At 45.3% G+C, this 23,821-nt stretch overlaps 1 protein-coding gene across 5 annotated transcripts in view; it reads right to left on the bottom strand.

The window, feature by feature from the left end:
* The window catches only part of NINJ2 (ninjurin 2), an 82,179-nt gene that overhangs the window by 32,729 nt on the left and 25,629 nt on the right, over nt 1-23,821 (bottom strand). The window contains exon 1 of one of the 5 annotated variants that reach the window (XM_054718765.1): nt 23,260-23,322. The exons of 2 other annotated variants lie outside the window; for them this stretch is intronic. The gene's annotated coding sequence lies outside the window, so the exon portion shown is untranslated. Of the gene's footprint in view, nt 1-9,265; nt 9,354-20,272; nt 20,290-23,259; nt 23,323-23,821 lie in introns of those variants that run through there. 2 more of the 5 variants (XM_054718767.1, XM_054718769.1) reach the window with 2 other exon arrangements.

The raw sequence follows: 23,821 nt of genomic DNA, 5'->3' as shown, positions 1-23,821 counted from the left end.
ATTTATCTTCTGTAATTGAAACTTTGTAGCCTTGAGCGGAGGCCAGGGCTGGCCAGGGCTGTGGGAAGCTTGGCTTCCTCCATTGCTGGGGGCAACCCAAGCCTCCTGCTCTCTACAGCTCTGTGGCTGCTGCCATTTTTGTTGGGTTAATTTGCATACTCGATCCTGAGTGGCTGGTGGGTGTGGCTTGTGGGTGTAGTGGAGGTATGGTCAATTTGCATGTTTCTCTTTTATCAGATAGGATAGTTGATTACAGATGGGCTTCCATTTAGAGGTCATTGTAGGGGTATTGATGGGCCTAATTTCAGTATTGTTGTGTCTTAAGGAATTGGGAGGACAGAGGAGAGGGAGAGACAGGGGAATGGCTGTTTGGTGGAGCAGTCAGGACATACATGTTCACCATCTTATATGGGTGTGGTTCATGGTGCCCCAAAACAATTACAAAGAGCACTGATTTCAGGTCACTATAACAAGTATATTTTATTTTATTTTATTTTTTAAAATATATTTTATTGATTTTCCACAGAGAGGAAGGGAGAGGGACAGAGAGTCAGAAACATCGATGAGAGAGAAACATTGATCAGCTGCCTCCTGCACACCCCCCACTGGGGATGTGCCCATAACCAAGGTACATGCCCCCGCTGGAATCGAACCTGGGACCTTTCAGTCCACAGGCTGATGCTCTATCCACTGAGCCAAACCAGTTAGGGCAACAAGTATATTTTAAAAGTTGGAGAATTATCAAAATGTGACAGAGACATGAAGCGAGCAAATGCTGTTGGAAAAATGGCATCTGTAGACTTGCTCAACACAGGGTTGCCACAAACCTTCAATATGTAAAAAAGCACAGTATTTGCAAAGTGCAATAAAGTAAAACGTAATACAATGAGGTATACCTGTATAGTTGGGAGAGGGTTGAAGAACCTGGCTGAAAATCTGCATTCTGAACAGTGCAGTATCCAGCCTTCCTCCCACTCTCATTCAGAAAAACTGTCAGCTAGGCTTATACCCTCCCCCAACACCTATCCCCATGTAGGAGTCTAGAAGATTCTTATCAGAAAACATTTAATGGCCCAGAGAGAAACTTAAACACTGACACTTGGAAGTCACCTCAAAGGAAAAGCTGCTTGACATCCCATCTCTCTACCTCTACAGTGAAGTTCTCTGATGGACAAGCCATACCCAAGTACATAAAGCTTAAAATACACTTTAAAAAGTTTTGTTTTTCTTTTTTTAATAGGGTTTATATTAAAATGGCTCAGAGTTCAAATGATTCAAAAGAGTACAATGAAAGGTCTTCTATCCATCACTACTTAGTTCCCTTTCCATTCAACTGTTTAGTGCCTCACTAATGTAAACAGAAAGCCTACATGGAAGACAGAGACCAAAATCTATAATAATAAAAATGTAATATGCTAATCAGACTGGAAGTCCCTCCGGAGGACCTTCCGGACCAAGCCGGGGCTGAGAGGGAAGCCCGGGTCCCGGGTGCCTGCCGGTGGCCGGAGGGAAGCTCAGGTCCCAGGTGCTGGGTGCCAGAGGGAAGCCGGTGCCGGCAGCCAGGGGAAGGAAGGCTTACTCTTGCACAAATTTCATGCATCGGGCCTCTAGTAAAGAAATAAGAAACAGAGAAAAAAATATAAAGAGAAGAAAAGTTCAAAAAGGAAAGGGATAATAATATCCTGGAGACAGAAGAAAGGCTATTACATAAATGAAATAAGACTAGTATCCTATTAAAAAGAGAAATATTCAGAAAATGAAGAGAGAACTCCTAAAAATTGAAAATATAAAATAAAAATATTTAAAATTCAATTTGAAAAGTTAGAAAAGAAGTTTGTAAAACCTCACAAAAAGTAAAACAAAGAGATAAAGAGATGGGACATTAGGTACAGAAGATAAGAAGATTAAAGGGAGAGCGAAGGGGATCTAACATGCTAATAAGAGGAGCTCCAGATAAATTAAACAAAGAAAAGAGAGGGGGAGAAATAATTAAACAAATAATCAACACTTTTTTTCTATAGCAGGGCATAATTTCCCAGGTCAAAATAATTCATCATGTGTCCAGTAGAATGAATGAGAAAAGACCCATCCCGGAGTACATCATTGTGCACTTCCAGATACTGGAGGTTAGAGAGGAGAATCTAAATGCTTTCAGACATGAGATACAAAAGAGAGAATTGAAGTGGCCTTGGTATCACATAGTCACTCTGGAAGCTAGAATTACATACTTCAGCAAACTATTGATCAAGTGTAAAGACCCTTTCAGTAGCATAAGCAAAAATTTTACTTCCTTTGTTCACTTTTTAGGAAGTTACTGGAATATATGCACCACTAAAACAAGGGAGTAAATTAAGGAAGAAGAAGAAGACATGGGATTCACAGGATTGTGGGTAGAATTGCCATAGCACTAACCAGCTCAGAGAGGAAAGGAAGAAAGGAGGAGACAAAGGAAGAATGAAACAATAAGGTAAGTGCAAGAAGAAAGCAGAGTCAGGAGACAAAGAGAGTCCCCCCTGGTTTCAACTCTTCTTGAGGCCCATTTTTTATCCTGTAACAACCCATATCCTTGTAATAAATTCCTCTTCTTACTCAACTAAGTTTCCTCCTGATATCATTGCTACTCAGGAGTTTGAACCAGCAGCATCAATATCACCTGGGAGCTTGTAGAAATATAGAATCTCAGGCCTCCCCTAGACTTGCTCAACAGAATCTGCATTTAATTTAATTTATTTTAAAAAAATATATATTTTTATTGATTTCAGATAGGAAGGGAGAGAGATAGAAACATCAATGATAAGAAGAATCATTGATTGGCTACCTCCTGCATGCCCCACAATGGGGGTCGGGCCTGCAACCCGGGCATATGTCCTGATGGGGAATCAAACCATGATCTCCTGGTTCATAGATTGACACTCAATCACTAAGCCACACCATCTGGGCCAAAATTTGCATTTTAATAAGATTCCCAGCCATAGCCGGTTTGGGTCAGTGGCTAGAGCGTCAGCCTGTGAACTGAGGGGTCCCAGGTTCAATTCCAGTCAAGGGTACATGCCTGGGTTGCAGGCTCGATCCCCAGTAAGGAAGGGTGCAAGAGGCAGCTGATCAATGATTCTCTCTTATCATTGATGAAAGGCCTGGTGTATGAAATTCATGCACTGGCGGGGGGCGGGGGGCTGGCAGGTGTTGGTCCCTCAGCCCAGCATGCACCCTCTCACAGTCTGGGACCCCTTGATCCTTACCACCTGCCTGCTCGCCCCTTACTGCTTGGCTTGCTGCTTCTTAGTGCTGCTGTGGAGGCAGGAGAGACTCCCACCATCACCGCTGCACTCGCCAGCCATGAGCCCAGCTTCTGGCTGAGCAGCGCTCTCCCTGTGGGAGCATACTGACCATCAGGGACCAGCTCCTGCGTTGAGCATCTGCCCCTGGTGGTCAGTGTGCATCATAGCAACTGGTCATTCAGTTATTCTGCCATAATGGTCGCTTAGGCTTTTATAATATAGATCAGGCGTCCTCAAACTACAGCCCGTGGGCCACATGCGGGTGTTTTTGCCGTTTTGTTTTTTTACTTCAAAATAAGATATGTGCAGTGTGCATAGGAATTTGTTCATAGTTTTTTTTTTAAACTATAGTCCAGCCCTCCAACGGTCTGAGGGACAGTGAACTGGCCCCCTGTTTAAAAAGTTTGAGGACCCCTGATATAGATGTTTATATATCTCTCTCTCCCTCTCCCTTCCTCACTGATATCAATAAATAAATAAATAAAAAACTACAGTCAATTAAAAAAGAAAAGATTCCCAGGTGGTTTATATGCATATTAATGTCTGAGAAGCAGCCCTGGCCGGGTAGCTCAGTTGGTTAGATCGTTGTCTTGATACACTAAGGTTGTGGGTTCGATCCCACCAGGGCACATGCAAAGGCCAACCAATAAATGCATAAATAAGTGGAACTACAAATCAATGTTTCTCTCTCTCTCCCTCTCCCTTTCTCTCTCTCTAAAATCAATCAATAAATTTTTAAGAATCATTTAAAGAAAAAACTCTGAGAAACACTCTCTTAATGTATCTACCTTGCAAGGTTGGGTACCAGGCATATTAAAGATAATATATGAAATACTTGACCACATAATAGGTACTCTGTTGGATATTCTGCAGATGATGATGATGAAACTAGGACAACTTCAGAATGACAATCTCAGGATGGGTTCCTGGGAACATGGCAAATGGTAGCTCTGAACCAAACTACAAAAACAGGCACACAACAGAAAAGATAGAAAGCACATTTATGCCAGGAAACAGGTTTCTACTCTAGGAACCTGTCGGGTTAGTCAGTCTACGTGTTGACATGGGAAACCATTAAGAAAAGCCATCTCTCAGGTGTGGCAATTGGCTGTGAATGAGTGACAGATACTCAGCATCCGGGATGACGCTTGGCTGGGGGAATGTTGAGCTAGTGCTACCCTTCTCAGCAGAGCAAGCATTCAGCCCCTGCACTTAAGAAGTAGGTCAGGAAGAAAGATCCTGAGTGAGCAGCTCCTAATTGCTTTTTCTGGCAGAAACCTGTGGCCCATAGGACTGTGGGTAAAAAGGGGATGAAAATGAGAGGAGGTTGGGGGGCCCACTGTGGGGCAGGGGTAGGGAATCATGTCCCATTCTTGGCAGGAGTTAGGTTGCCTCTCACAGAGTTTTCCTGGCTCAAGTCCTTTGGCATTCAGCCACCTTCTTTGTGCTTGGGGATTCTGTTGACTGTCCATTGCTGAGGAAATTTGGATAGAAGCAGAAATTTTAAAGATTTCAAAGGAAAAAGGAGATGTGCTTGAAGAAAGCCAGTATCCCATCTTAGCCTCGGTGCACTGTGGATAGAGGATGGTTACACCAGGTCTGTACCTCCCCAGGAGTTATTGGTCATCCTATATAATAAAGAGGTAATATGCAAACTGACCATCACACCCTCACACAAGATGGCCACCCCCATGTGGTCACAAGATGGCCACCACAAGATGACCGACAGGGGAGGGCAGTTGTGGGCAATCAGGCTGGCAAGGGAAAGCAGTTGTGGGGACCAGGCCAGCAGGGGAGGGCAGTTGGGGGCGATCGAGCTGGCAGGGGAGCAGTTAGGTATCAATCAGGCTGGCAGGGGAGTGGTTAGAGGTGATCAGGCTGGCAGGCAGAAGCAGTTAGGGGCAATTAGGCAGGCAGGCAGGTGAGTGGTTGGGAGCCAGTAGTCCCGGATTGTGAGGGGGATGTCCGATTGCCGGTTTAGGCCCGATCCCACAGGTTGGGGTCCCAGATTGGAGAGGGTGCAGGCTAGGCTGAGAGACATCCCCACCATGCACGAATTTCATGCACCAGGCCTCTAGTTGCTTTATAATTGTCCCTCACTTGTATGGCACTGTCTCAATCCTTGAGGGTCTTTACCGGAGAAGTGCCTTTGCCCTCCAAGAATTTACAGTCCTCCAGTTCATTAAAACACCCATAAGAATCTTATTCTATTTAGAAATAAACCAATATTATCAAATGGCTGTCCTATTAAAGCTGATTATAGTTACCAACTCAGTTGCCACCACTACAGCAATAAAAGCTTGAATAGCAATAAATACTTAATAATGTGCTTATTATGTACCAGGCACTCCCTGAGTACTTTACATATTTTAATCCTCACAACCTTGTGAGGTTAAGTACCATTTCAACCCCCATTTTACAGATGAGAAAGCTGAGGCATAAAGAGATTAAATGAGGTCACAAAGCTAGTAAATGGCAGTCTGGCTCACAGTCCCTGTTCTTTAACCATTGTACTTAAACCAAGGGCACAGATGCCCTTGGTGGACAAGGTGTCAGCAACAGCTCTCTTGCCAACGAATCCAATTTTAGTCTTAATAAGCTCTCTGATTTTAGCCAAATAACTCAGAGACAATATGGTGAGGGGCAAGAGCAGAGGTGTTAGAGTTAAAAGATCTGAATTCTACTCCTGGCACTGCCATGTGAAAAGAAAGGATACAATGCTGATTGAATGCAGAGTGCGTGCCAGGTGCTTAATCTCCCCAGCTAGCCTGTGTGACCTTACACAAGTCACTGTCCCTCACTGGGTTTCAGTTTCCTTATATGTAAAGAGGACAGGTGGTTTCAGTGATTCAATCTAGACAACACTCACTGAAGAGTTACTATATGCACAAGTGCACACCAGGTGCTGAAGGGACACGGAGACATTAAATACAGTTCTTGCCTTTGAGAGGGTCACAGTCCAATTCTCTTTCATTTTGTAAATCCTTTGGAGTTGAGCAAGTCAACTTGTTTTTTAAAATGGGTGAAATAATGTTTGAATATGGAAAGGTCACACAATTCAGTTGTAGCCAAATAGAGTGCAACCCCAAGTTGACTTCTTGCTGGGGGCTCTTTCTGCTCCCGACTGTCCTACCTCATCTTGACATCACTGTGATGAAAAGCTACAAAGTCTACTTTGAGTTCTTAACTTCCCAGTCATTGTGCCATTGTGCCTTCCCCATCCCAACAAGCTCAAACACACACACACACACACACACACACACACACACACACACACACACACACACACACACTCTATGCTGTCAAGTGCCTGGAAATCCCCTCTGATTTCCTTTTTTGCCGAAAATCGAGTGCAGCACTGAGATGGCAAATGCACTGTCAGCGAAGCCACAGTTACCATATGCATCATGACTCATGACCCTATCCGCTGAGTCGGAACTGAAGCTCTTGCCCCACCAAGTAATTACTGGTGAACAGGAAGACCTCAGCTAAAGATAAGGTCACTCTGTGGCTGAAAGGAAGGGATCAGTGAATACCACCTTCTCTCAGATACACCTTCTACCACCATGGGCTCTTCTACAGAAGTCAGCACGGTGCCCTACATACAGTAGGTGCTCAACACAGCTTTACTGGTGGTTTAGCTGCTCTGAACTTCTCTGCCAAGCACAGCTGCAGGATGGGGTTGCTAGGCACGAACATAATATGTGTGTCTAGCACCTAAAGGAAATGACTTCAACTCCCTCTTGTTGAGCAGAGCTGAGCTAGGCTTACAAGAACCGCAGCACTGAAAATCTATTCCTTAAAAAAACTGTTATAATCTCACTTCTGCAATCTATCCTAAGAAGTTCCTTTTCTGTACTCTAGGATAGGGGAAAGGCACATCTACCCCATGCCTTTCTTGAAGTGGTGTGAATACAGAGGATTTTAGAAATTCTGTAGTCTCAACTCCTCCTAGTCACATCTTCCTAAGCTTCTCCATGTTGACATTCTTCCCAGGCTTTTGCCACCTCTCTTCCTTGGCAATAATCTCCTCCTATAGCTAGAGTAAAGAGAGATAAAAACTTAGGTGTATTTCCAGGAACCAAGGCCACTATTGCTCATTGTAGGAGGTCATCCCCCAATATCTATTTGACCTTCTTGGGATTTTTGACTGGGTTCATGAATATCTAGCAACCTTTCCCCATCTCTTTTGCAGAATGTCCACCTGACTAGATTCTGGTTAATGAGAAGTTAGCAGGAATGATTGCACCTTTAAAAGGAAGGCCCATGCCCTCCCTATCCCCTCTTGCCTGGATTGAAATGGGGACATTATGGTGAGCCTTCTTCAACCACATGAATAAATCAAATATCATAAGAGCAGAGCAACAAGCTAGAAGGAGCCTGGGTCCCTAGCACTGTGGAGCCACCATATTATCCCTGAACTGTTTGCACTCAGACTGTTACACACAGGAGAGAAATAAACTTCCATCTTGTCTAAGCCTTTATTATCTGGGGTTTTGCTATAGCAGCAACACTTGTATCCTAAATGACACAACCGTGTTTGGAGTATCAGGGCAGTCCCAAACTCTCCTTCTCTGAGATTCCCCCAATTCTACTCACCCAGGAGGTAGCCTAGAAAGATTATATTTACGAGATTATTATAGTGGTTTATGAATGCCGAGTGGACTATGGGTAGGAATTCCATCCAAGCAGGGCCTGCCACTCAGATGCTTTCTTTCATGAATTTGCAAAAGAGATTCAGTGTTGTTATCCAATTGATTACATAAACCAAGATGCACAGGAAAAAGCAAAAATGAGAGGCCAGGTCCCCCGAGGGAGACAGAGTAAAAGCAGCTGCAGGGATTGGTATGGGCTTCCTACTTTCTGGTTCCAGGCCTTGGTATGGGCTTCATAATCACTCTGCACATCGCTCCTGGAGGAGACCCTGGTACCATCTAAGACTCTTTTGGTCTTAGATGCTTTAGGTTCATTTCTGTTACCTGCAATCAAAGTGTACAGGTCTCTACTGATCTTTGTAAAGATCTGGCTATCCTTGCAGTCCAGGGTACCCATACCTCTGCAGCCCAGCCACCAGCACATTAAATCCTTCCATCATTGCTACGATAAAAGACTTGGAGTTGAACTAAATGAACAGATAGGCTGATTGCCTGATTGATTGGCTAGCAGATCAATCATGGATTTTGCAAGGAGTACTAAGTAGGCCTCATGGAATCACAGATTCCAAATCTGTGATAAAAGGGGCAAAAGGCATCAGGCAAAGTGTGTCCATGGAGGCTTAGCGATGTGCCTAAAGCCACACAGTTCAGTGGCAGAGCCTGGACTGGGACCCTAGCCCTGGACCCCAGGCTCATTCTTCTTCCCCTGCCATCCCTGGCTGGCCTGATTTTTGGGAGGTGCTCTGGCACACCAGGAATAGCTCCCACAAACTGATGAGCAACCCTTCCTGTGACAGCTGTGTTACACCTGTCATTTCTGTGGCTTCTAGGAAAAATGTAAAATGATTTTTTTCTCTATTCTAAATCTTACCATGTATTTTTAAAAATATATTTTTATTGATTTCAGAGAGGAATGGGGGGAGAGAGAGAGAGAGAGAGAGAGAGAGAGAGAGAGAGAGAGAGAGACATCAATGATGAGAAAGAATCGTTGATTGGCTGCCTCCTGCATGTCCCCTATTAGAGACCAACCCTGCAACCTGGACATGTGTCCTTGACTGCAATCAAACCTGGCACCCTTCAGTCCACAGCTCAACGCTCTATCCACTGAGCCAAACCGGCTAGGGCCTCACTATATATTTTAAAGACTAAATGGCTTATCTTCCCTGGACAGAGAAATGAATGTACCTCCACGGTGTCAGGCACTTACCAGCTATCATTTCATTTAGATCCTCTAAGAACTCATTTTCTAGGAGAGGAAGGTGAAGTTGAGAAAGAAGAAGCACACAGGACAGGTCACACTACTTGCCCAAGAATACAGGTAGCACAACTTACCCAAGACCCACAGCTAGTAGGGATGATAATAGGAAAGGAATCCGGCTGATCTGGCTTGAGCCTCCCCAAGGTCAGGCTTTCCAATCCTTTTTGCCTTTACTCTCCAGATTTCTCCATGGGCACCTGCTCACCAGGGCTTGATTTGGGTCAGTCAGTGCTGGGCTGGTGGGGAGGGGCAGTGTGCCCCATGGTTCCCGTGGGAAGCTCAGCAGATGGCACTCTTCTCCCAGCTGTGCCCTCTCGTTTTCTCCTCTAGGGGCCTGTCCTCCCTCCCTCTCTACCTCCACTGTTTCCCACTTGCCTTAGGCCATGCTTCCCTCCTCCATCTACAGGCATTCTTCAGAGCCTGGGCCCTAACATGATTTCTGCCTCTCTCTTATCCCCATCAAAGGACATCTTGGTTACTCTCCCTGAGTGCCACCTTCTTCAAAGGAGTAACCTAGTTAGCTCACTTTTTCCCCAGAGAAGGAAACAAAGGCCCCACATCTCAGGGCTCAGCCTGCCTGCCTTTTGAGCTCCGTTTGCACCCCGAGCTGAGTATCTCTCTAGCTCAGGTTCCCAGAGGCCTGAGGGCAGGACTATGCCTCCACATGCCGGGTGGCATGCATTCTCAGTGCCCTAGGAAAAACAAACAGCTGTCACGCAAAGACAGGGAAGCTGCCTGGGGCGAGGAGGCTGTGGTCCTAAGCGTGAAAGACGTAAGCCTGAGGTCTTGACCTCTTCCATTTAGCTCACAAGCTCATATCTCTGACATTAAACACAGGCCAAGCTGGGATTCCAGGGTATTTTTGCACTTCCATGGTCTCTCTGATTTTATGGGGGAGTAGCAATATAGATATAGAAATACAGAGATGAATTTTCTATTATAGACATAATCTCTATATTAGATCATTCAAGATTGTTATCATGGAGAGAGGGCTTGATCTGAGGAGGATACTTGTCTGGATCCTTGGGTGGTGGCAGCACAGTTTCTGGAATGAATTGCCAGAAAATCACCTGTGTAGGTGCTCTCTTTGTTCCGGTGAAAAATGTGACTGCTCTGGTCCCAGAGGAGACAATGACAGTGTCACAGGATTCGTCAGGAAACTCGCCCCCTCCAAATAGGGAGGAGGCCAAGATGCCAAGAACAGAGACTTCTTGAGTATGAAGTGAACCTATCTACCAATTTATAAATTAGAAGCTAGACTTCTGAATGGCGTAAGGAAACTGCACCATGTTTTCCTTTCCCATACCTTTAAAATGTGTCCAAAAGGGGATACCCTTCCGTACGGCAGCTCTTTTTTTTTTTTTTTTTTTTAACTAACTTTATTGATTTTTAGAGAAAGGAAGGGTGAGGGAGAGAGAGAAACATCAATCTGCTGCCTCCCTTTGGTGCTCAGGGTGCCACCCAACCAACTGAGCCACACCAGCCAGGGCTGGCAGCCTCTTATATGACTTAATTCTGGAGAAAAGAATCCCTAGTTACGCTAACAAAGAATTAAAAATCCCTGGGTGCTCATCTTCCAAAATAAATGCTATGAGCTGCTGGCACTTGCAATGCTAAAAAAGAGTGCGTTGCCCCTGCTGCTGCCCTGAGTCCTCTAGCCTAAGCCAGGTTGTGCTGAAGCCTGGAACCTGCTAAGAGGATGTCAGAAGGAAGACAATGGGGAGGAACATGTGGCAGCCAAAGCATACTGTCCCTGCACAGGCTTCCCAGGCTTCTCCCTTGCAGTTAAAACCCTAGTCCCGTGCTGAGAAGCCCTTTAACCCTGCCTCCTACTCCTTCCCCTCCTCCCTCCCCCACTCCCAGCCTTCCTTCTGCCTCCCAGACCTGTCTTCACAATAGCTGATGAGGTAAGTGTCCTGGCCAAAACACAATTCGCCTCCCCCTTTTTCCTGGGCTTGTAATTAAGGGGTGCCTATAAAGCTCTCGAGCTCCTTGGATAAAAGAACCAGCCTGGCCCCTGTGCTTTTTCTCAGGGTCCCCTGAGCTCCCAAGGAGGTCACTGCAGGTGGAGGCTCACATAGCCAAGTGTGGTGGCTCTGGCCACAGCCCTCAGCCAGGCTCCCAGGTGCCCTTGCCCCTCGGCCTCCAGGCCCCATGGTGTCTGCGCATTTTCTGTTGTTTGCTCTTTCCCCAGGATGTTTTGATTTCCTCACCTCAGCTCTCTTTATTTAGCCCCAGAGGTTGGGTAACTATGGTGGGGCAGTGGGCCAGGGCCCTCTTCCTAGCAAAGGGCTCTCTAAAGTCACCCTCAAGCCTGAGCCTTCACCTGGCTGGTCACTCTCTCCGGGCATTGCTGTTCAAAGATCTCGTGCCCAGAGACCGAGACCTCTGTCTACACCCAGCTCCCACATGGAGGCAGTGCTGTGCTCTGGCCAGGAGTGCAGGCTCTGGGGTCACTGCCCTGAGCACCTACTACCTAGTGACCTTGACCTTCACCCCATGTAAATGAGGTTCAGAATAGTTCCTCTGTTACAGAGATGTTGTGAGGACTAAACAAGATCATTTGTTTAACGTTCCTGGCCTTTGGTAAGTGCAATCGAAGTGGTTTTCTTTTCTAAGAAATGTTGACGACCGCCCTATAGTCACCCGATGGATTCAGATCAGCAAGTCTTCCTTGGAGAGCCAAAACAAACAGCTCTTCCTGCCTCACCCAGTGCCTTTCCTGCCTCCGACTTGTTGTACTTTCTGATTGGGCCCAGGGGATAGAATATAAAGTTCCAGAAGAGGTACCTGGAGTTCAACTGATTTACTCTCCAGACAGGAACATGAGTATGAGGTTTCTGCTTTGCCGTCTTAAGCATCACCTCATTTTCCTTTGCCCAATTTAAGGGTGATGATAGTGTAACATGGTCACTATTTTCAGTCTTTTCCTTTCTAGAGAGAAGAATCACACTGCCACTTTCTAGAAGTGAGCCTGAGTCACGGCAGGGCATGACCTTCATTAATCAGACCTGTGGTGTATGGGAGAGATTGCAGCCCGAGCCTCCCGCTCCCACTGCAGACTTCCATTACTGCCCTTCCACAGTGGGAGGCCCTGGGCTTCATGGAGGAAATGCAGGTCTCAATGGGTTCTCTGGTCCTGCCTCGCTCTGGGCAGAGGCTGTGGGGTAAGAAAAGGAAGGGGAAGGGGCCATACATAGGGAGCGTTTTCCTCTTTCCCAAGGTCTTGACTGGCCAAAGATCCCTACATCCCTTGCCACTCTCTCTCTCCCACACAGAGATGATCAGAAGAAAGAACAAAGCAGCCTGGAAATGGCCCCGTGTCATTTCCCTCACAATCTTCTCTGCTTTCTCGGGCTCTTGCTTGTGGGAAGGAATAGAATGAGCACGATAGTGTCCCTTTGCAAAACACCAACGATCTCTTAGTTCAAAAACTCCATAACCAAGTCTTCATACTATTTGCATATAACGTGTATATTACCGAGCGTTTCCTTCAAATGCTCACACTGAGTTCTCTCATGGTAAAGTAATCATCCTTAAAAGGGTATGCATTTGCTCCTGGCTTCTAGGTCCTTGTGGCTTCTATTTAGAACACAGTACATCCATTCTCAGCTTTAGCGTTCTGGTTGAGTAACTTAGGTTACCTATTTATCTGGTCTGCAAATGGGAATAATAATCCCTATCTTATACATGGGGTTGTCATGAGGATTTAAAAATGAGATAGGAGCCGAAACCGGTTTGGCTCAGTGGATAGAGCGTCAGCCTGCGGACTCAAGGGTCCCAGGTTCGATTCCGGTTAAGGGAATGTACCTTGGTTGCGGGCACATCCCCAGTAGGGGGTGTGCAGGAGGCAGCTGATCGATGTTTCTCTCTCATCGATGTTTCTAACTCTCTATCCCTCTCTCTTCCTCTCTGTAAAAACTCAATAAAATATATTTTAAAAAATAAAATAAAATAAAAATGAGATAGGAGCCCTGGCCAGGTGGATCCATTGGTTGGAGCATCATCCTGTACATCAAAAGATTTCAGGTTCAATCCCCAGCCAGGGTGCATGTGGGAGACAACCAACTGATGTTTCTCTCTCACTTGATGTTTCTTTTTCTCTGTCTCTCTCCTTTCCTCTCTCTGTAAAATCAATAAAAACATATCCTTGGGTGAGGATAAAAAAATAAATAAAAAAGAGGTGGTAGATGTAAAATCATTTTATAAACTGTAAAGAAGAGGTAAAACTTTTAGATATTATTATTGTTATTAAAATTCTTCCGTGGCCTGGCTGGTAGCTCAGCTGGTTAGAGCGTTGTCCCAAAATGCCAAAGTTGTGGGTTCCATTTCCCATCAGGACACATACAAAAAGCAGCCAATGAATGCATAAATAAGTGGAACAATAAATCAATGTTTTACACACCCTCCCTTCCTCTCTCCCTTCCTCTCTCTCTCTCTCTCTCAAATCAGCAAATAAATATTTAAAAAAATTATTCAGTGAGTAATAGTACTCTGATAGTTGAAAACGGATAAAGCATTTTCCAAAGGTAACTAGAGGAGAATCTGATTTATTGATTTAATGTCAAATGTCATAAAAGACCCTTCTGTGTCCTTCTGCGGTTTTCTTGGGTACTGATAATGTTAACCCTGTTCTGTCAATAAAACTACCCCAACCTTTAGGAACAGTGCCAAGATCCAGCCCTGACTGCAGTGTGGTTAAAAATCCTGTGGAACGCAGCAGGGGTGGGGGTCAGGGGGTGGGGAAGCGCGGGGAAGGCAGTGCTATTTTAGAACTCTAGAACATTAGTGCAAGAAGAAGTTTAGGGATCAATGCCCACCTCTCCATTTTACAGATGAGGCAACTGAGGTTCAGAGAGGTGTGTGACTTGCTCAAGACTCCCAGCAGGCTGCAGTTAGCAGTTTAGGTTGACCCAGTGAAGGTCAGTCTGACAGCACTGTGGCTGGAGGGCCTGCTCAGTCACAACGCTGGAGTCCTGGGCTCTGGGGAGACAGCAGTGTTGGATCAGGAGATGAATTGCCTCTTACCCCAGACGTCCAGTCTCAGCCTGAAGAGATAAAGAGGTTCTCAGCCTCCATGGGGAGGAAAAGGCAAACACACTTGGTTCACAAGAGCCCTTGAGAAAATGATGAGAGTGTTGAAGAACAGTGCACACACCTTTCTGTGTGTCTTGCCTTGAACCCACTGCCTGGACTCAGGTGGTTTTAAAAGGCTGAGCTGCTAAGGCCTTGAATGGTCTCTTAGGGCTTTATGAGAGCCCTGCTCAGGTGCAGAGAAACTGGACTCATGTCTTCCAGGCAGAGCCATGTGGGCCCACAGACAAAAGAGTCTCAGAAAGGTCAGGCTTGTTTCTGACAAGGCAGCAAAAACACATCCCAGTACTTTCAAAGTTCATGAGCCTCAATGGGGAATTGGGTAGGAATTGGGAGAGGGGAGACACCAATTACTTTGGAGGGAAGCTGTAGCCAGAATAAATGATCCAGGAGGGAGGAAATTTGTTCTAAAGACCACCAGATTTAATACAGCAAGTATTTATTAGTAGTGTATGGTATGCCCAGACCCAAGCTGGGCTCTTGGGGGTGGGGGGTGGGGGTCACAAAATGCTTTCAAAAAGCTTGGTGGGGATATAAGACTCTTACACATGAGTCAAAAGAGTTAAAAAGCAGCCCTAGCTGGTTTGGCTCAGTGGATAGAGTGTTGGCCCACAGAGTCAGCCTGTGGATTGAAGGGTCCCGGGTTCGATTCCCATAAAGGATACATATCTCAGTTGCAGGGGCGTGTGCAGGACCCAACCAATCAATGTGTCTTTATCATATTGATGTTTCTCTCTCTCTCTGTCTCTCCCCCTCCCTTCCACTCTCTCTAAAAGTCAATGGGAAAATATCCTCGGGTGCGGACAACAACAACACTCAAGGATTAAGTATCGTCCATGGAATCCACCTGGGTCCCTAGAAGATGTGGCAAAGACACTTTCCGTCTCCTGGAAGAGAAAGGTTTACGCATTACTGTTAAACTGGGACTAGTTTTAGGATGATTCCTTGAGTAAAGGGGTCGCAAAACAGTTTAGTCCTAAAGAAGATGAGAGAATCTGAGCCCAGTCAGCCTTGCATAATGTCATCCTGTGAAGCACAGTGGTCACCATCTCAGGGTCTCAATTTAGAAACCTATCTCTGAAGCCTTTAGTAACTCTGTGCCATTGTCATTCACTTCTTTAAGCTTCAGTCTCCTCATCCTATATAATAAAACCCTAATGTGCAAATCGACTGAACAGCGGAATGACCGGTTGCTATGATGCACACTGACCACCAGGGGGGCAGACGCTCAATGCAGGAGCTGCCCCCCCTGGTGGTCAGTGTGCTCCCACAGGGGGAGCGCTGCTCAGCCAGAAGCCGGGCTCACGGCTGGCAAGTGCAGCAGTGATAGCGGGAGCCTCTCCTGCCTCTGCTGCAGGCAGGAGGTAAGGAGCAAGGGGTCCCAGACTGGGAGAGCCTCAGACTGGGAGAGGGATGTCTGACCTCTGGGACTGGGCCTAAGCTGGCAGGCGGACATCCCCCAAGGGGTCCTGGACTGCGAGAGGGCACAGGCCAGGCTGAAGGACCGCCACCCCCCCCCACCCCCCGCAGTGCATGATTTTCATGCACCGGGCCTCTAGTCTGTAAATGAAAAGGATAATAATACTTAACTCACAGGGTTGCTGTAAGGACTAAATGAGATTGGGATAAGCCCATGGCTGGCACCCAGAGCCCATGACAGCCATTGTTACAGTTTGTGTTCCAGTTTATGGCCAAGACCTGGTGTTGCAGCTGACTCTCTTGTCTGATTGTTTCCTAGCTCTGGAAAGCCCTCAAGAGTCATTTCTTCCCTTAGGTGCCCTTTGGAGACTTCTCAGTGAGGGAAGAGAAGGGGAAGTGTGGTTGTGGGTGTGGGAGAGGAGGCTGTTCCAGGGCCAGTGGGAGGCTGGATGCCCTAAGAGCATTTATAGCTGCCTGGGCATCCTGCAAAAAGCCCAGGAGATGATTAGGAGAAATAGATTCTGGAATGGGCTTCGTCTACCTTACTAGGAACTTCATTTTCCTAGACCAAGTTACCTCATCTATAAAGTGAAGACATTAAATTAGACCAGTGATTCCCACTTTGTGGGAGTGGGAGAGGGTCTTCAGTTACAGCATGGGGGCCTTGCATCCTGATGCACACCAAACACTACCTACAACCAAACAAATAATTCATCTCACAGGTAGGTGCTGAACTAGTTTTCAAACACACACAGATGCTGCTGTGATTTTTAAAATACATATTAAAGGATTATTTAATGCATAGTAGCTTTTTATCAGCATGCAATTTTTCCTACATGGATACTGAAAGTCTAATTATAATTCCTTGGAGGAATCCAAAGGTGTTTTTGAAGTGTTGTAAGTTTGAAACGTTTGGTAACTACTGAATCACATAAACGACATACTCAACCTTTCCTGGACCCTGGCTCTTCATTCCAGACTGACAAACAAGCACCTCTTCCCTTCTAACCTTAATCCCGTTGAACAAGTAGCAGCTGCTAGAATAGGTTCTCCTGTAGCAGTGAAGACAAAATGGAAGGAAGAGGGACAGGTAAGAAAGAGAGGAGGACAACTTTTATAAGAAAATCTGGGAAATTCTCAGCATTTGGAGGTCTTTTTTAAAAAGTGATCCGTCACTTCCCTGTATTTGTCATTGTTTCCCACTGCGCACATATTTGCAACACATGGGAAATGGGAGGAGCTGGAATGTCCTCCAAATTCCCCTGACACCCTGTTCCTACCTTTACCCTCTAGAAAAATTCTTTGTTTTGTTTAACTTTTGAGGAGCTCTGATAGAATCCAATGAAGAATCTGATAGCCCAGCTGGTATGGCTCAGTGGTTGAGCGTTGACCCATGCAGCAAGAGGTTACCAGTCCAATTCCTGATCAGGGCACATGCCCGGGTTGCAGGCCTGATCCCCAGTAGGGGTTGTGCAGGAAGCAGCCAATCCATGTTGATGTTTCTCTTTCATGGAGGTTTCTCTCTCTCTCCCTCTCCCTTCCTCTCTCTCGCTAAAATCAATAAAAACTATATTTTTAAAAGAGAATCTGATAAAGATTATGAACCCTGTTCCAGAAGAAATGCAGCCACACCTACACATACATATATAATTTTACACACAATTTCAGTGGTTTGTCCACCCCTGAATTCGCCATAGACCTCCTTGGGGATTTATGGGCCCCAGGTTAAGAAATCCTGCTTTTGTGTTGGTTGCTTTCAATAAGTTTAAATTTGTCTTCTCTTGGTTTTCCATAGATGTAAGCTCTAAAATTCCCACACGACTTTTAATGGGACCTCTAGTGTTCCCTTATCCCACTGCTATTATAGGCTTCTTAGACTTTGGGAGACTGGACGGGAAAAGGCTGCATGCTCTAAGGGGGAGCAACACAAAGGTGGACTGCCTGCCTCAAGGCTAGGTTCTTTGGGTAGCTGGTGTGCGGTGAAAGGAACCAAGAGAGAGGCTTAGGAACAGAGTCCACTGGAGAGTGAAGAGTCCCTCCTGACAGTGTTATTTTTATAAGTTTCCATCCTAAGAACTGTGGGCCTGCAGACCTGTAGTCCTTAAAATGGAAAGCTGCTCTCATCTCTGGGAAGGATCTCCCAGCTCCACCCATCCTCCCACCTACCCACTGGGGCAGCTCTCCTTTTACCTTCAGATCCTGTGTGAGGACACCTTTTCCTAAGGCTCATCTTCTTGCTGAGGCAGCCTGCTCAGCCTGCTCAATGCTGTGAGTCCCTGAATGAATGAACCCAAATCAGGGGAGGTTTTTCCCATGCACACAAGGCATAGTTCTGAATCTAAAAGCTCAGTGGTTATTTACCAATTTGAGTCCAAGCTCAGTTGTGCCAAGAGCATCTATCCTTACACTTAGTTTGCACCCAACATGTGCCGTGAGGTGAATGAGAGGGTAGTAGGTCTGGAGGGGCTCAGGGGAAAACCAACAGCTCCACAGTGAGAGTCCAGGCTGCCAGGCTTGGCTGGGGAGGCCACAGTTTGTATCAGGCAAGGGAGGTAAATTCCCTAAATACCAGGATGTTGGGCAATATTTCAAAGAATGAAATTCATTGCTATTACAGCCCTTCCTCTATCCCCATCCTGAACTCTATGTTTCATCCTTTTCCTCTACAATGTACTATGCAAATGATTCATTGTTCTCTATAATTTTACCTTGCTGGGCTCAATTCTAGGTTGGCTTTCTAGGACCCTAAAATTATAGTTGTCTAGATATCTTTACAGGTTGTGTAAGAGTATGAGCAATTCAAAGGAAGATTGAAGAGGAGGACATACATACTCAAATTCTTCCATCTAATTATTCTTTTCTTTATTTTTTTTGGTGATTTTAATGTCATTATTTTATTTTATTTATTTATTTACTTAAATTTATTGGGGTTACATTGGTTACTAACTTATTGTCTGATTTTTAAAATTACCTTATCCAATAAATATTTTTGGAGCTCTAATTAGGTTAGGATACTAGGATTTGGGGGACATAGGGGAACATAAAAATGTACTAGGATATAGAAAACTATAAGAATAAATACAATTTGAATTCTGCGTTCAATAACTTGCTGTATAGTGGAGGCAATAAGATGCAGAAATAAACCACAATAAAATAACATATACTGGTAGTTTCACTTATATGTGGACTCTAAAGAAAAAAATAAACAAACAAAATTGAAGCAGATTGCCCTAGTTGGTTTGGCTCAGTGGGCAGAGCGTTGGCCTGTGGACTGAAGGTCCCAGGTTTGATTCCAGTCAAGGGCACATACCTTGGTTGCAGGTTCCCCAGCCCTGGTTGGGCTGCATTCAGGAGGTAACCAATTGATGTGTCTCTCTCATACTGATGTTTCTCTCCATCTCTCCCTCTCCCTTCCACTCTCTCTAAGAAATCAATGGAAAAATATCCTTGGGTGAGGATTAACAAAACAAAACAAAATGGAAGCAGATTCACAGACAAAAAGAACAGACTGATAGTTGCCAGAGGCAAGTTGGGGGACTGGGTAAAAAGGTGAAGAGATTAAGAAGTACATATTGGTAGTTACAAAATAGTCACAGGGATGTAAAATACAGTATAAGGAATATAGTCAAAATATTCTAATAATTATGAATGGTGCCAGGTGGGTACTGAAAATATTGGGGGTCACTTTGTAAAGTATATGATTATCTAACTACTATGCTGTATACTTGAATAATACAAAATAATATTGAATATGAATGCTAATTAAAAAATAAAATTGAAAAAAGAAAAGTAAAAAAACCCACAAAAATCCCACAATATATGGATATATATACACACATATATGTATATGTGTGTACACACACACACACACACACACACACACACAATCACTAACTTGACAAATATCGAGAGAAATTCTGAGGGAAGCTGGAGGCTGGTAGATTTGGAGACAGGATGAGTTTGTCCTCAAGACAGAACATTTGCAGTTCTAGGCAATGTTTGGGACTCCCTGGTCCTGGTAAGCATTAACCTGAAGTCACTAATATTTCTGGGCCTATTCTTTTGTTGTTGGTTGTTGTTGTTAATCCTCATCCGAGGATATTTTTCCATTGATTTTTTAGGGAGAGTGGAAGAGAGAGAGAAAGACAGAGAGAAACATCAATGTGAGAGAAACACATCGATTGGTTATCTACTGCATGAGCCCTGACCTCCGGACTGGGGAAGAGCCTGCAACCAAGGTACGTGCCCTTAACTAGAATTGAACCCTGCAGGCCAATGCTCTATCCACTGAGCCAAAATGGCTAGGGCAAGGGTCTGTTCTTAATGTCCATGGTATGAAGAGGCCTTCCTAATGACAGCGGGATGCCTCCATGGTAACGGAGGAAGAACTGGATTAGCAAGAAGGCAGTGAGAGTAAGAGGTGGTACACAGCAGTATTTGGGCCCTGGACTCCTGGTCTCTTTTCCCAATTCTGTCACCCCAGAACTAAGAAACCTTGGACAATCCCTTCTCCTTTCTGCTGCGAGCCTGTTAACTATGGCATCCCTGAATACTGATTGAGTACTTACCACCTATGTCTGCCTCCTACCTGCAAGGCGAGGATATACTAAATGCTGCAGGGGCTGTGGGGAAGGATGAGACAGGTGCCTGCCTTCAAAGAGTTTCACTCTACTGAAACAGAAAAGGTGAAACTCAGGAAAGATATAACACATGATTAAGATATGAACAATGGGGTCAGACTGCCTGACTCAAATGGTGACATTGGGCAATATTGAACCTTTCTGCATCTTGGTTGCTTTATCTGTAAAGTAGGATTAATAACAACTTTACCTTAAAGGAATACTACTATTAAGGCATCAGATAGCTTAGGTAAGTTTTTAGTACAGTACTGGCACATAGCAAGGATTCCAAATTGTTTACTTATCATCATCATCATTATTTAGTTAAATATTAACATCAGACCTGAAAAGGAACATATGACAATAGGGAATTTTTCAGGCCATCCCCTTAGAGTTTAAGCTTCTTGATAGATGATCTGTCCCCAATGCCCCCACTCCTGTGTCTTGCAACCAAACAGATACTCGAATATTTTTGGGACCTATAATTAAGCACATTTCTTATTTTCAAATAAATGGAATAAGTAATTAGGAAACTTAGGACAGTGAGTCTGGTGGTGAGAGCTGAACAGTCAGGGAATGCTTCATGGAGAAGTGTGGAGAACGGCTACAGTGTTTGGACAGGTTCAAGCCTCGAACTAATGAGCTATAGTTGTAAGCTTGACCTTGTGGTCCGAACCTGTGGTCCCATGTGGCTGAGTGATAGGTGCAGCAAGTAAACAAAGCTTGATCAGGTGCATGTAATTGAGTAGATTCAAAACTCACGAGAACATTGTAAACATCTTGACCACGCCCTTACTTTATCCCGTGGAATCTGGCTATAAAATAAAGACTCAGCTTGCAGGTCGTGGCACTGTCTCTCTAATCAGAGGGCAGCATCCCACCTAGCCCCAGTTTTATTCTCTTGTCTGTCTTTTCTAATCCTTCACCGTACCCCCTCAGGTTCACACATGGCCGTGCTGGTGCCGCACAGAGAAGGTAAGATTAAGTGGACCTGATAGATTTGGGTAGGATTTGGATGCATAAGACAAAGCAAGGAGGACTCTGATCATAAAAGCCTAGAATGGGTTGGGGGTTCAAGAGAAGTGGAGGCAACTTGCTGGGCACAGCCACAGCATGCCACAGGCACACTAAAGATGGTACCACTGTGCCCAGGGTATGGGCTCTGAGTGTGGGCCAGGCCTGGAGGTGAAGCCAGAATCCCCTGGGGCAGATTTCTGGAGCCCATCAGGTGCTCAAGAGACCCTTGCCAAAATCCCAGTTGGCCAGGTCAAGTCCTTCCACACCCTGTGCCAAATAGGAGGCCTCGGGTGTAAGGATTGGCCACAGGGACAGGCCAATCACTAAGGCAGGGAGCTGCAGTCCAAAGATCAAGGCCAAGCATGTCAGAGGCCTGCATGATCCCTCCACAGCCTTCTTTGGTCCTCAGGGTGGAGAAGTGACCATGGGTCCCCAAGCCTCTGACAGAGTCTGTGTTGTGACAGTCTCCATAAGGGAAAGCAGTGTGTGGAATTCTTTTCCTTTTTGCATGTTCTCTGAGAATCTCTCTGCAAAGTCTCCCTTCCCCTCCCAGTGGGTAAGAGCCATGTCTTTCTTTTCCCTCCTCATAACGTCACGTACAGTAAGTGTTCGGCCCACAATGGGTGCTCTTCCTGTCGTAGTGCAGAATGACCAGCATAACATTAATAATAGCATTTCCTCATTTTACAGACAAGGAAAGAAAAAACATAATCACAATATTCTTCTATAATATATGCCAATCCCTACCCCAATACACACTTTGCATGTATTAACTTATTTAATCCTCACAATAATCCTTTAAGGTAGGTACCGTTATTCAGGAACTTGCCCAAGTTTATACAATGAGCAAGCAGGTCACACAACTAGTAATGTGGGATTTGACCCTAGGTAGTCTGGCTCCATTGGCCATTGTGTGATGCTATCTGGATGGAAGTAGCATAGGTCTGATTAGGGGGAAAGTGGGTACACAATCCAGGAATCCTGTCTTCTAGGTCTGTCTACGCAATGAACCTACACAAGACTTCACCAACTGGCGAGGTGATGAAAACAAGAATCTTCAGTCCCTGCTGTCCCTAAGGCCCTACCTCAGTTCCTCCAAGATAACTCAGGTAACTCCAAGATAGCAGAGTGACATTTCACTAAGCAGCCCCAGGCTCCTTCCTCAGGAGACAGGATGCACTGGGGACCACCTGTCTGCAAGGCCATTTTAAAACACATAGCAAAAACCTGAAAATAGAGTTTTTGAGAGAAAATTATTTTCTAGTCATAATTATAGCTAGAGTGGGCCACTGCTTTCTAGAAGCAGGAAAACTGCTTCTAAATATGGCCTGCAAAATGCAAATCCCCAGGGAGCACAGCCTCCACCCCATTGAGTCCCTCACTCAAAGACTAGGCTCAAGCTCCCTCTGAGAGGCCCCCAACTCAGCAGCACACCCAGCTGGCCAGACCCCAGTGTGTGAGGGAGGAGGAAGATGCTCAGCTTTACGCCTGATGTTCTGGAGGGTAAAGAGCTGCTTAATAAATATGTGCAAGGATCAAGGGTGTATTTGAAAACATTTAAAAATGCCTTCAACTGTTGAGTGAGGATGGGGTTAAGCTCTGGGGATCTGGGTGGGGTGGAGAAGGAGAGGCAAAATACAGAAGGGCTTGTGGGGGAGGACTCAGCAACTGTCCCTGTAATAGCTTAGGACCAGGCCTATTTCTATTTCTAACCCAACGCCAGGCACTTGAGTATTGTTCTCCACCTAGCAATTTGAAGACGGCAGTGGGTATGCATATAACAGAACAGGATGCTTCCTGGACAAAAGTTCTGAAAGAAAACCAAAACGGAAGACCGGCCCCCGCGCCCCCACTTGACAGTCTCTCATGACCCTCAGGGACGGTTCCGGACATGCACCGGCATCTGCGAATTTACTCACCTGGAGTTGCCGCTATCTCCTGAGCCCTGGGTCAGAAATGGGAAGTGCAAAGCCTCTCCTTGTGTTTGTGTGTGGGTGTTATTTTTAATTTTTATGACTCACAATCCCTTTTCTTGTTCCTCACGATTTTCAGTTAACGGGGGAAATGGTGGAAAAACACACACACACACACACACACCAACCAAAACACAAAGGTTTCTCAGAAATTTTACCTGAAACTCTGGGATGGCTGGAATTAGGTATGCAGATTTCTGCAACATCCCTTAGGGGGCTGAGCTTACTGTGCACCCTTTAAAATAAGAGGAGATTTTTCACTACTTTAAAATTATACCAGAAAAGCATGCAGATAAGAAGAAAACTAGATTGTGAGGAAGCCCAAAATATTTGGTAAGAAGGCTCAAGTTTGGGAAAGTTTAGCTGAAATAACAATTTGTGGGTAGAATATTAGCTGGGAATTGGCTGTAGAATTGCCCATAGATTGAAGGGCTTTGGGGGGGGTCAGGGGAAGGAGGAAGTTTGCACTCAGGATATGGAAAAGGATTCAGTAAAGCTAGGAGTCCTG

The sequence above is a fragment of the Eptesicus fuscus genome, chromosome 7 (genome assembly GCF_027574615.1).
Source record: "Eptesicus fuscus isolate TK198812 chromosome 7, DD_ASM_mEF_20220401, whole genome shotgun sequence".
NCBI classification, from domain to species: domain Eukaryota; kingdom Metazoa; phylum Chordata; class Mammalia; order Chiroptera; family Vespertilionidae; genus Eptesicus; species Eptesicus fuscus.
The sequence above is the reverse complement of the archived record's forward strand: the minus strand, read 5'-3'. Positions and strand labels throughout refer to the sequence as shown.